Raw genomic sequence first — 12,883 nt, forward strand, 5'->3', positions numbered from 1 at the left:
CAAACAAAACAGGACATCAGACACATCAGTAAGAACCTGATTATTCACCAAAGCCAGGGTCAAAAGGCAATGATCAGACAAAAGGTTAGGGAGAGACTGACAGTCTGGGAGACTGCTTGAAATGGGAACAGAATGTCAAGCAAGGCTTGCTGTTGTCCCAGCTCAGATGGAAAAAGCAGACCTGTCTTGCCATAGAGTTAGAGACAAGCTGATGATGCGGTTCAGTTCACTGGCTCTTCAGCACAGGTCAGACTGGGCTCCAAAAGAGTATTCCACTTGGACTGACTTGCTCTCAGCAATTGTCTGTAGTAAAGTTATGTATTGGTGAAAGGGATGGTTAAAAATGGAGCTACTTGGAGTCTATGGCTCTGTCACAGGAATACCTGCAGGATAACAGCCCTGCCATGATTCAAAGCCTTTGGCTGAACTTCAGAGCACCTTTTACTAGCCTGGCCTTTGTTTTCTGATTTGGTTTAGATGAGAATACATTGTGCTAGTGAGTCAGCTTATTGTAATTATAGTGCCTGTAAGCTTATAAATGCTCATCTCAGTGTGTTGAACTGCGGTTTCCAGTTACAAATGATTACTCAGTTGTCATCTGTACAGCCATTTGGGTTTTTTCAGTATGCTTAAAATTGATCCTTTGCCTTGAGGGACAAACCTCAGTTTTCAGATCTTACAGCTCATGATTTCAGCTGACCCCAAATAAAATAATAATCAACTAGTTCTCTGGAGCTGAGTCATCTTTATCTTTTCCTAATTCCCAGCAACCAGACATAAAACTGCATACTTCAAAATCTCATTATAGAAATTGCTGTCTGTCTGACTCCAGTGGTGAAGTTGGATTTGCCATACATTTCCTTTGCTTTTTCTTCTACCACATGCTGGTCCAATTAAACGATGGAGGTTGTAATGCTTTCAAAATTTGATTTTGGGTTTTGACACTGTATTTGTGCCAATTTAGGCTCTGTATGTGTATTTTGACTGTGATGGTACTGAATCCACTGTACTGAATCTCTTGTATTAATTCTTATTTTACAGTGCATTTGAAAAGATTTCTATCATCATTTGAGACATGTGATGCAAGGGGATGGACACTCAAACAGATGAAGTTCATGTCCCACAGAGCTTGTGATCTAAATTTGTGGTAGGAAAGCTCTGTTCCTGTTTCCTTTCAGAAAATGTGACAACAATGGTTCCCTAGGGACTGCTGTAGCTGATGTACTTATATCAATTTTTCTTACCATCGGTCAGTCAGGGTTCTCCTTTGTTCCTTTATATCTACACCAGTACAGAAAAGAATATAAAACTGCAGTTTAAAAAGTGGTTTTGTTCTGTATTTCATATAGCATTTATTTAACTTTAAAAAAAAAAAATCAACCAACCAAACCCAAACAACAACAAAACAAAACAACCAACTAAACAAATGAAACCAGACCACAATGCACAAATGCATATCTTCCTGGCAAAATCTCTACCAAGGGGGCAAATCAACATAGCCCAGCAGAGTGCCAATTTATCCAGCCATAATGTTCTCAGAGCTCTCTTCATTGCAATACGAGTTCCTGAGAGAAGAGCTGTGAGCATTATAGTGCAGAGTCCTGACCTCTTTTGAACTCATGTATGTGCTGCAAATCTGCAACAGAAAACTAGGATCAGATAAAATTTGTAAAACATCATAAAGATAACACAAGCTTTCATTTCTCAGGGGATGTCAACATATTTTTTTCTTTGCAGAAATAAAGAGAATGTTTATATGTGAGACAGAATATTTTGTTATATAATAAAAAGAAATTAAATCCATTAATAATATGAAGTTTGGATTTTCAGTCCTGCCAGTCTAGTGTTCAGACAGCACCTGTTCCTACCTGACTATCATAAAGGCAAACCAAAAATAATTAGGAGTTGGAGTAGCAAAGGATGTGTATGCAAATGAGTTTTTGATTCTCTACCCAATTTTTAGCCTTTAAGATATACCAGCTATACATTTCCAATCCTTCTTCACAACCATGGTAATTGGGCAGGAGATAGAGAAGCAAGGGGAGCCTACTACTTCCCTCTTTTCCCTGCCTTGAAGAAAAAAATTCCATAATTCGAGGCTTCTAAATATTGCACAGGTGCTTGGACATTTTAAGCCATCTTCAACCTACAGAAAGAGAGAAGTCCTTTGCTCACAGAGGCTGTTTAACTCATTTTTTATGTCTTTGCTCAGATACTGATAGTGAAGGACTATATCAGCAACTGAGCAAGACAGCCTGAAAGTAATAATGTGCCTTTTGAAATCCGCAAGTTATAATTAGACTCTGTACATAAAAAAAAAATATATCCAGTAGAAATTGACAAATATTTTAAAAGTGTTTCCTTTCTTTAAGTCACCCATCTATTAAACTGACACTTTTCCTACTTTGAGGGAAATATTAATAGCATGACTTCTGCCAGAGAAACAGAAAATGACAAATTTGTTCTTGATGCTTCATGGTTTAAAAAAGAGACCAACAAAAAGTCTCTGTTAGACTGTTACAAGATGAGTTGATCTTATAATTCTTATTATGCTTAAAACTTACAGCTGGTATTAGGCACTGAAATGAATGTTTTCCTTGCAGGCTTATAAACTAAAAAATGAATTACTACTAAAACTATGAAGTTGCCATCTTCACTTTTAAAAGAATAAAGGAATTAAGGGTTTTTATTTTTTAATGAAGTGATTTTTTTTAGTAATCTTTTTATTATTATTTAGTAAATGACAGTAAATATCCTGAGTTTTAGCTATAAGACCCAGTAAAAAGACAATGCGTGGTTTCAGAGCTGCACAAGGATCACTGCTGGATGTTCAGAGCAACAGCACCCTCTATGTCTGACAACTTCTAAATGCATCCCTCGCTCCAAGATGCAATGTGCCAGGTGACAATGACATTTCTCGTCATCTGTGGGCCTCTTAATCTGGCCTTAATAGCTCACGAAGATTAAAAGAAAATTATATACATAAGGGTAATTAAAGACATAAAGAACAGAGAAAAAAAAGAGCAGGAGTTCAGCACAACTCTTTGCACGCTATCCTTTTGTTTAGTAAAAAGCTCCTATTTTGCTGGCAAAGAAACTGAGACGATTGCAATTCGTGCTGCCTTTAGTAAAGGATTTGGTGTTGTATGTCATGAAAAGTTATTAATTTACAGAAAATAGAATGCAGTGCAGCACTTGGATAAAGGAGACACAAGAGTGGGTTTTACTGAAATAAAAACAAAATGCTGGAAGACAGTTACTTGAGGAATTAACTGTGAACTGTAATTTGCAAAACAGAGGACTCAAGGCAAATGTAGTTCTAGGCTATGAGAGACCTACTATTTCTGCAAAGATAAAGAGTATTGAAATACACTTTTGCAAAACATTGCTAAGATCTTACCTGACATATAATATGCAATTATGGTCACTTATCTTTTTTTAAAGTAAGAGTGCAAAATCAGACTGAAACACTGAAATAAAATGTATAAAGGAAAACAGGAAAAATAGCAGACTTCTGTTTTAAGAGAGAAAGAAAAGTATCCTTGATGTCTCAGGTTTGTTTTTTTGGTTTTTTTTCTTAGTAAGAATCTTCAAAGTTTGCTGTCACATGAATGTGGGGAAATCAAATAAATTTTTGTTCCCTCTCAGTGAAGTCAGTGGTCAGAGAAGGTATGGAAGTTTTCAATTCTTATTTTTGGCCCACTGATTTTCTTATAGGTAATAGATGATCCCTTCAAATAGAACAGCTGGAGCTGTTGACAGTGTTTTCTTCCCTGGTGATACCTTTACCATAAGTGGAGTTTTGATTGGAGAGTGAAGGCTTCCTCTTCTGCAAAAACATTTTAGTTACAGTGTTCTCTGTGAGTGAGCGATGCAGTGGCTGAACACTTGATTTTTTATTGTCTCCGAAACAGATGTATTTGCTCTTGGATTGAAGTAGCAAAAGCTGTCAGAAAGGTTTTGTCATTTTAATCAGAGCTGGTTGCTGATGTTGTCAGTGGCTCTACCGCTGTAAGGTTGCCCCATTCCCTGGAGGGCAGAAATACAGAAGTTTCAAAGATGTGGCAATTGTTTAGAAGAACTACTGGCATATACTATTGGTGAAGGTCTTTGTTTGCCTATTCAATATACTTACAGGTAACTTTTCCAAAATTCATTAATTCCTTTATTATTTCTGTACTACTTGAGTATTTTTTTACTGTTTTTAAAAGATGCTTTCATCTGGAATATGCATTCTGAACCCAACTTTCAAAGCTTTCATGAAAGCTAGCATTCCTAGTCATGCTCTAAGTCTGTGCTGCCAGCCGTATCAGTCCTTTTAAGAGTGTTTTTAGGGAAAGTTCACAAGGTGGTGCTGCATGATTTTCCACGTCAGACTTTGGATAAGTACTCCATGACACTTTAAATTTCAGACCAGTTTCTGCCTCCAAGGCTGTTTGCTGCCTGCCTGGCTTTCCTGTTTTGTTATTAGGGGCTTTTTGAGATTTTAATCTTAGAGAAGAAAATGTGAAGAATTGTTTGTTAGTACTGATCTACAAGGAAAGGGGTCAACTCTTTGCTAACTTCTAAAGTGGTATATAAGAAAAATTAAATCAGATGGTGTTTGAGATACACCCAGAAAACTGCATTTTCTCCTTTCTGGTAATGCTTCCAAAAACAAACTTACTAATTGCTTATAAGTGATACTTTAAAGAAAAGAAGCATTGTATTGAATAACTGCATAATAAAAAGCCACAAACAAGCCTTGCACATTGTCATGGATCTAGGGCTGAATTTTTACAAGGGAATTTGGAAGATTTGACTACTTGGGTCACAGAAGAAACAAGACCAAAAGATTTCATTCTCTGCAACACATTCATATTTTGAAAAATCTTTCCCTTCTCTTTTTCCTTAGTTAACTTTTTACTATTTCATTCCATGGATTTCTTTCCAGTTAATTTCAGTCCACCTTAGACATTTTTATAATTTCCTCACCACTGCCTCTGTGACCTCTAGCTCATGTGATTTGCTGTGTGTTGATATCTTCTTCAAAAGAAGGTAATTTTACTGTTATGAATCAAGTAGTCATCTTGCGCACTATAAAAGGGAAGAGGCCATACAAGCTTTCATATGCATATGACATATGCATAAATATTTATAATGATTTATAGTTATTACTGAATTAATATAAATATAGTTACTTTGCATCTTATGTCATATATTGCACTTCCATTTTATGAGGCTATAGTTAAAGTAGCTGAAAAACAGGATAGTGAATTTTAAAACTCCTCATAAAAGGAAGCAGTTTTTAAATGTTCAAATAAAAGGAAGCAGACAAAGGTGTTGAGTGTCCTGTGTTTACTACAGCTGCAGTGGCTGAAAAAATGTCCTTTCAGCCTTGAGATGTTGTGTGGCACACTCCTGGAGAGGTGCAAACAGAACTCATGCTTGTGCTTTCCAACACAATAAACAAACCAGTTTAGTTTAAATTGCGTCTTCCTTTCAAACATCTGTGCACAAAAGTTTTTGGTGTCCTGACCCAGGTATGCAGAACTTTGTATTTGGTCTTGTTAAACCTCATGAGATTTCCATGGGCTCACTTCTGAAGCTTGTCCAGCTCCCTCTGGATGGCATCCTGTCCCTTAGGTGTTCCAACAGCACCACTCAGCTTGGTGTCACTTGCAGCTTGCTGAAAGTGCACTTGATCCTTTCGTCTGTGTGGTTGAGGATGATATTAAACTGTACAGGTCCCAGTATGGACCCCTGAGGGACACCACTTGTCACTGATGTCCACCAGAACTCTGAGCCATTGACCACATCCCTCCTACCAATTTCTAATTCATCTAGCAGCCCACCCATCAAATCCATGTCTTTCCAATTTAGAGAGATGGCTGTTGTGAGGTACTGTGTCAAAGGCTATACAAAATCCACAAAAATTACTTTTGGAGCCTTTTCCTTGTCGACTGATGTGATCACTCCATCACAGAAGGCCATAGAAATGTGCCTGCAGAACATTTATGTTTCTAACTGGTTCCCCAACGTGGTTCTATTTGCCTTGACCTATGGCTCTTGTGCTGCTGTCTCTTACCATGAGGACAGTGCTAGCATAGTCTGGGAAATCTTCCCAGCAATCTTCAGTTCCAAGCACTTTTTTTCCGAGAATTGGCATCCTCCAAAAATGGAAGCAGAAAAAGGTCTTTAGGCTCTCAAAGATTTTTCAATTATTATTCTTATAATGAAATGCATCTCAAAGACTTTGATGGCAATTAAGGAGGAGTTACAAAATAGCAAGTCATTATGGCATTGATTTAAGCTTTCTTTCTCCACTATCTTTTTTTTTTTTTTTTTTTTTAACATTGTATATTATTTCTTGATAAGACTTTTCTGAGCAAGGCATTTGTTCCCTCAGTCTATCCCAGAGATAGAGCTCAGCAAGGAAAACAAGGAGGGGAATTAAGCAGAGGCAAGACCATGGTAAATCAGCTTGCAGCCTCTTCTGGAGGCAGTGCAGTTCTGTGCCAATCCCTATTTGGACCAGTACCCAAATACTTCACGTTGTTTTGAATTAGAGAAAAGAAGTCATCTTTGCTTTGGCCTACAGAAATAACTTTTAATCTAATTTTGTTGCTAAACAAAAATAAAAGACCCCAAAGGAATCTTTCAAGCTCAGTAAAAGTTCAAAAGAAATATCCTTTTTAAAATTAATACTCTCTGAGCAAACTACAGGTTATACTTGCAAAATGAAATCTGGAGTGTTTTTTGGAGTGGATATTATGTAGAGGAGTAGTGACAGTGACAGCCTAAAACATTATATAAACCACTTTTTAAGCAGCAAACATGTCATAATACTGACTAAGTAAGTTTTCTTTAAACAAACTTGCAAAGGTATTTTGGTAAGAAGAATCAAAATTAAGACACAAGATAAATTGTCACAGTTTTTTTTTGTTTTTTTTTTTTTAATGTGAGGGAACAAAAATTAACTGAAGCTTTTAGAAATGCTAAAAGATAAATTTCTTTTAAAGTTACTTTGTCTTTAGAAATTGAACATGACTGTGAGAAAATGTATTTCAACCATGACATGACTGAAATTGGTTAAAAGATGAAAATAACTTTAGTTAATTTTTCTAAATAGGGATTAATAAAAAAAATCTTATCACTTTTTCATTCTGATTTGATTTCTGGTGTAGTTTTTCTGTTATATTTGTCCTATAATTCCCAGAATAGGAAAAAATGCTTACACTTAAAGTGCAGTCTTCTGAGTTTCAATCACAGTCTTTTAGATAAGAAATTGTCTCAGCCAAAAAAAAAAAAAAAAAAAAAAAAAAAAACAGCTGAAGGAAATTAATTTGTTTCCAGCTTTTATATGAAAAATTGAATTCCAATAAAACAATAAAAGCCCACTATTAAAAAGCCAGCTTAAATACTTTTAATTTTAGAATTTAGTAAAAATACTTATCTAAATATCAGCATACTATTGTTTTTATTTTACAACCTCATCTCTTCATTATTCAAAGTAATTGCCCCCTTGCACAACTTAAGAAAGTCATTATTCTGTGATGAATGTTAGCTGCCTGATTCTATTCTAGTTTTAAGTCTATTTCAAAGCATATTTCACTCAAAAGATTTAGGGCTACTGCTGTATCATGGAAAGTGGTTTAACCACATGTCTTAGTGGGATTTAGTAGGGAATACTTCTGGGTGCAACACACATTGTTGCATTTTTACTAGAAGCATGAATAATCCTTCCCAATGTCACTTGGGGTTTACTTTTTGAAAAAACTACATTTGAACGTGTAGTTAATCCCAATGATTAGAATAAAAAGTGTTAAATTATTGTAGTTATAAGAACTTGTGGGCATAAAGGACTGTTTTAAAATGTATAAATTTTCCTAGATGTCTGAGTACTATGAGCATCACAGCAAAATGTTCAGTTTTTCCATTGCAGAAACATTTTATTTAGTAGTTGTTTCATATTCCAGTATTACTGTTAAATCTGTATCATTCTAAAGCACATTTTTTTTTAATTTTGCTTCTGTTAATGTGCTATTAGAAGCTTTGAGTTGTTGTTTTCAGCTGCTGGTAGGTGCATGTGCTGATTGAAGTGGCTTCATTCATACACCAAGGAGAAAACTGCTGTATACTGATGTCTGATGTGCAGACCATTTGTAAGCAGTACCAGTTTTTCACATTGCTGCATGTCTTGGTCTCTCTGTCACACCTAGCTCAATTACAGGCAGACTACTGATTTACAGCATTTAAAACTCCAGAAATGTGTGAATCAATAGTTTAGTGCATAAATGAGCAACACTGCAGTGTTTTCACTTCTCTGCATGATCCATAGCACCAGCTAGGAAGGCTGAATCAAGGGGAGTCAGGCTGTGCCCAGGAACTCCCTGGGGACTGAGAAGATGTAGCCCAGGGAAGAAGTGTCCCCAGAGCCCCGTTCTCTGATTCCAGCAGCAGGGAGTCAGGACAGCTGCTTTTCCTTTGGAGAAGTACACACAGAATTAATAGCAGGCAGGAAAGTCCCTGGGGTGTAAGACTTGTGTGTAGAAGTCAGGACAGTTTTTGGTTCCTAGTCTTCAAGTCATAATTATTTGACTTAATAACTCTTTTGTAGTCAACTCTTGTTATTAATAATCCACTCGTGCTTTGAAATGTCTAACATTCCTTTAACCCTACATGTGATCCTCCTATATTTATAAAAATTGGTTTTTCTTTATTACTTCTGTACACACTGCTCTTCTACAGTTCAAATCTGCACACTGCTTTGTGTCTTGCCTTTTGTTGTTCACTTATCTAACAAAATTTCTACTTTACTCTTTGGTTATTTGGGTGTAGAACTTAGTCCCTTCCACTCTTTTCCTCCCTTCCACCTCCCCTCCTCTTACATCTCATTTGAAAAACTTTATTCTGTTTCTGTAGCATTTCTTAGTTCTTATAACAAAAGCTATTTCATTTCTGAGTGAGGCAAGTAGTTATTAAAACTTATCTATCACACAAATGGGACAAATGTTTAACATCAGTGAATGATATCAAGAAGAGTTCAGCACTCTCTGGAGGATTATTTTGGATGGCTTGGGGCATTGACTCAGAGTTGTGTGCTGAGGGCACCAGTAGTTCTAGCTTCCTTTCTTTTGTTTTCCATACTTCAGCCTTTCAGTTGATGCTTGGTTGTTTGCTTTGGGTTGGTTTTTTTAGCTTGTTGTAATGCACAAAAAAGGGCAGATTCCCTTTGGTGAGTTATTGAAATAGCATTTCCAGTATCACTTCAAAAATTGGCACACTTGTGTTTTTGTTACTGATATAATTGTATGAAGAGGTTAGATTATCTCATCAAAGGTACAGGGTAAAAGAGTCTTTTATAGCCTCTTTTCTGCATACTTTCATAAAAGGCTTTCATACTTGTATTGAGATATCTTGTATAGGCTTGATCCAAAGGTGTGAATTGCAACTGAACCTGTATATGTGTGTCACTCAGATGACTTGCTAAACATTTTAACATTTTCTGCATTGTAGATTGCAAATTTTAAGTCAGAGACTCCTTTTTATCTTCTGCAAGTAGGTGTCGAATATTGAATTATTTTTATCTGGATGTCCTAGGCCCAGATTAGATACAAAGAACAGTAAAGTTTCTAAGGGGCTATCAGTTAAGACAAAGAATGTAGTACAGTGTATTATGTCTAACTGCTGGTATTTATTTATGTCGGCATTGTTTACACAAAATGGCAAATGCAACAAGTGATGTTTTTGCAAGTGTCATGACATCTTCCGAATGCGATAGTTTAAAAGAGGAAAGCAGACAAGCATCTGGAAAAAGGAACCCTATCCTACAGCTAATCTCAGGTTTGAGGTTGCAGATGAATGTAGATGCAGACATGAAGAGAAAGTGGAAGAGTTTGCCAAGGCTGGCTGTTAAACTGCCTCTGTGGTGCCTTGGTGCTGAGGAAGATATAGGCATGTGGACCTCCACCCACACTGAATGCTCTTTAGTGTATTTTAGGCCTTTATTTTAAGCAGGGCTGAGTTTCCCATTGTCTCTAATAATCTGTGCACTAGGCTGTCCTAAATTCTGGTGCCATCACCACGCAGGCAAACCACACAGCTGTGAAACATGTCACTTCAACCATAAGCTCACTTGGTATTTTTTTGCATGTATGGCACATTCATCTTATACACAAATCTTAAAAAATCTCAGGCTATGGTTGCATGATCACTTTAAAGTAACACAAATTGCAGCTAGAGCTGAGGAAGCAACCTTGCTCATGTCACATCTCGCTCCAAACCTGCTCATGATGTTGTAATGTCTCTGTCAGCAATAGGAACAGAGGGAGAAGGGACAGGATTTGAGCAGTAACTTAGATCGAGCACCTGACATGCCCTTCTGCAAAGAGTGCTGTGGCAGTGGTGTCATGAGAGAAGCAAATGGATGCAGGGCAGGTGAGACTGCACTTTCCAGCTGAAGAATAGTGTGGATGGGCATTGAGTTAGGAGGCAAAGCAGCCAGTTTGCACTATGGGTACAGTTTGACCTTGTCCAAGGGAGAATTGAAGATCTGGTAGGGCAAAAGGCTCTGAACCACTACAGGCATGAAGGAGTGCCTAGTAAAAAGGCAATGTAGATGTAAGTACAATAAGGAGATACCTAAGCAAAAACGACCCTCCTGTGGTTAAGTAGGTCAATACCAGGTCCTTATAGGACATTGCAGGTAGCTAATCTAAAAAGGAAGCTCAAGAGAAAAACTTAACTTCTGTAAAATAATGGTTTGGCAAAAGAGAAGAGCCAATGTCTTCAAAAGCCTTCTTTAGTCCATTTGTTTTATCAAATTTAGGGCTAAGAACATAAAAATGACATATCTACTGATTTTCAAGCTTTTGGTGGCTGTGCATTGCCAGTGAGTCAGTCAGTAATTACCCTCTTACTGTCCTTGATCTATGTAAAGAGGGAAGAGGGACAAGCATTTCAGAAGCTGTAAAAGCTTTGTCGTTCAATTACCGTTGTTGAGAACATGGAGTGCTCAAAGGAGTTGTTTGAAAGGAAAACGTAGCTTTTACATCTTCCAAAATTGTTGTGACAGGCTTTATTGTGGTCCTTGTCTTATCTTTTTCTGAGGAAATTGAAAGTGAGCAGCCACTTTAAAAGCTTCTTTTCCGTCCTTCTCCCAGCCTGCTTCCAACATGTTAAATGGGATGTAAGTTTGCGCCTCAAGAGTGATATCTAATCTGATGAATTTTTTGAGCTAAGTGCTTTCCTCTTAACTTTCCCAGCTCCCTCTGTACAAATGAATTCAGAGAGCAGAGAGCTTCTTGATGCTATTTTGCATTTATCTTTCGCACATGCAGGTAGGCTAGTGGTGCATTATTCCAGTTTTAAGGAGAGCAAGGTCTCCTCAGCCATGAAAAAAAAGGCTTTATGTTGGACGTGAATGGAAGAGGCTTCATACAACTTTAAGATAGTGCCCTGAGAACAAGAATATGTTTCACTTCATGTCTGTTTCTCTTGTTCTTTATCTGTGTTAGAGAGACCAGCCATGCTAATTTTGAAGTATTCTTGTGCTCAGGAGAATTCAAGACATCTGTTTGCTCGATGTTTTTCTTGGATGTGTAAGGAAAGGGCTGTGTAGCACCCAATACAGCAGTGTATGACCAGGTGGCTTACTGCCTGCGCTGTCACATTTCCGGGCTGCTAAAGATACTGGCTGAGAGAAGTGATGCAAATATAGGGTAAATTAATTTTACAAAAGAAAATGAAGTAAATCTTTTGGGAGGTTCTGGTCTGGTCTCTTGAAGTTTTGTCAAATTCCAAAAGCAATAATAATATCCAAAATTATGTAGCATGCTCAGAAACAATTAATTGCATTCCTGATGAAATATCATGTAATTTCAACTGTTGGTAATCTATTAAAGTATAAACTTATAATTTTTAAATTTGAAGTCAAACATTTTATAACCTAGTCATTAAAAACCTTGACATTTAATACTTTGAAGACTATTTCCACCATTGTTTTAAAATCATATTAGCCATGTTTAAAATTAAAAAAATTAATGCAATATTGCTGGATGAAGAGTAGTTAGCTTCTCACATACCTTTTCCAAGGCAAGAATAATAAAGATAAATGTGAAGTTCAGAAAGAATTGGTTTATTATAATACACATTTTATAATAGAAAGAATATCTGAAAGCAAAGTTAATGAAAGCAAAGGCCAACAGTGAAAGTTTAGTAAATTGTAATGGTTTTTCATGTTAAATAGTCACTGAAGGCAAACATTTCATCTGTAGATGTGTGTATACATTTTCTTCTAAAAGTAATGGAAATTAGGTAGAGCTAACTGAGGGATTAAATTTTTAAAATAAAACTCTGAAACCTGAATGTGTTTGAAAATACATGTGGGCTTGAAAATACGTGGGCAACTTCTGCCAGACATTGTAGTTTTTCACTTCATGTGCAACATGAAGATGTTCACCTAATTTCTTTGTGTATAGCAATGGAAGACTTCTTTCTTACTGCAGTAGAACTCTGACAAAAACACTGTACCAGCTTGCCATTAGCTGACGAAAAATGTAATGTTTCTGTTCCATTTTACCAACTTATTTTTGGAAAATAAGCCCAAATCTAGAACGGACCGTATCAGCAAGACCTGGCCCAGCAAATGTTCTAAAGCAGATTGTACTAGTGCTCCTGTCACTCAAGCTGGATCCCAACACTTGCTTTTTCAACCCAGGGTTTGGTAAGACAAGGGAAAATTGACTTAAAAGGTTTCTTCTAAAGATCCAGATAGCCTACATTCAGACTATTGTGCCTCCCTGAAACTGTACTTCATTAACCACCCTTGTTTCCCTGAATCCCTCTGTAGGACAGGCATGTGCTCATACAGTTCTTCTGCTGCAGACAAAGAAAGATGACA

General features: G+C 36.8%; 1 long non-coding RNA gene across 1 annotated transcript in view; it reads left to right on the forward strand.

The window, feature by feature from the left end:
- Positions 1-1,068: 1,068 nt before the first annotated feature.
- LOC137480648 (uncharacterized) overlaps positions 1,069-12,883 on the forward strand; it is a 36,030-nt gene continuing 24,215 nt past the window's right edge. The window contains exon 1 of the long non-coding RNA XR_011003021.1: positions 1,069-1,117. This is a non-coding gene — a long non-coding RNA (uncharacterized lncRNA). The remainder of the gene's footprint in view (positions 1,118-12,883) is intronic.

This window comes from Anomalospiza imberbis, chromosome 1, assembly GCF_031753505.1.
Source record: "Anomalospiza imberbis isolate Cuckoo-Finch-1a 21T00152 chromosome 1, ASM3175350v1, whole genome shotgun sequence".
NCBI classification, from domain to species: Eukaryota; Metazoa; Chordata; class Aves; order Passeriformes; family Viduidae; genus Anomalospiza; species Anomalospiza imberbis.